This window comes from Protobothrops mucrosquamatus, unplaced genomic scaffold (genome assembly GCF_001527695.2).
Source record: "Protobothrops mucrosquamatus isolate PMUCROS unplaced genomic scaffold, P.Mucros_1.0 scaffold2067, whole genome shotgun sequence".
NCBI lineage: Eukaryota > Metazoa > Chordata > Lepidosauria > Squamata > Viperidae > Protobothrops > Protobothrops mucrosquamatus.
The window spans coordinates 226,505-227,548 of NW_015388172.1; positions in this window are offsets into that span (position 1 = coordinate 226,505).

Sequence of the window (1,044 nt, forward strand, 5' to 3'; positions counted from 1 at the left end):
CCAATTTTGGAAAAATGAAAACCTACCATCAGACCAGATTATAATTTTGAAAATCCTAGATTGTGTAGAAATGGACAGATTAACGTTAGAGATGAAGGAGAAAGAAGATTCAATCTTTTACAAAACCTGGGGAAAATTTTATCAGTGGGTTGAAACACGTTAGAATAAGAAGAGATTTTAGAGCATTATTATATGAAGTATTAAGGTTGACGATTGGAAATAGTTGTTATACTATTAACTATGTTAATTATTTAAAGGAATATTACTGTTTTATCAAATGTCAGTTGTAACTATACCGATTTATTTTTATAAATGTCTAGTATTATATAAACAATAATACTCAATATGAAGACCCGGACGACAGCTTGTTCGCTGAATTATGTATTTACTGTAGTTACCCACACCCTGTCCCCTTTATCCCGATTTTCCTGTACCCGCACCGACCCCCCTTTTCCCTACCCATATAAAATCTAATAAAATATATTTTTAAAAAAAGAAACAGGCATTGTCTCAAAAGGAACTTTTATTAGGGACTAGAGATAGCAAGGAAAACAAGGCGAGATCTGAGGAAAAACCCGCACAAGCAGTATATCAAAAGCAATATTCGTTACTCCTCCCCCAGGGTCCCAGGGTCCATTTGAATACCAGCCAATCCACAGGTGGCATATTGTTTTGGTAATGGGCTCCTTTGGCGCGCTCTTCAAGGTCTCTCTCGCTTTCATTTCCCTCTGGTTCCAAGCGCAAACCGTCTCTTAGATAAGGGTGATGTTATTGGGCTGCATTCCTTCTCCTGTGGGAAGGGCAAAGTGGCAAGACAGTGCAAAGCATCCCCAAAGCATCCCCCCTCCCAACAGAATGGCAGGCCCCAAAAAATGGTTACAAAAGCATGTATACTACAGGAAGAGAAGCAATACATTTCTTTGGGGATCTGACAGGAAGTTACCATTGTCCAGGGGTGGACGAAATTTTGGATATACAAAGGTCAGTCTGATCAGGACACCCATTGTATTAAAGACAGGTAAAGCTTATGTTTTGCTGCCTGCC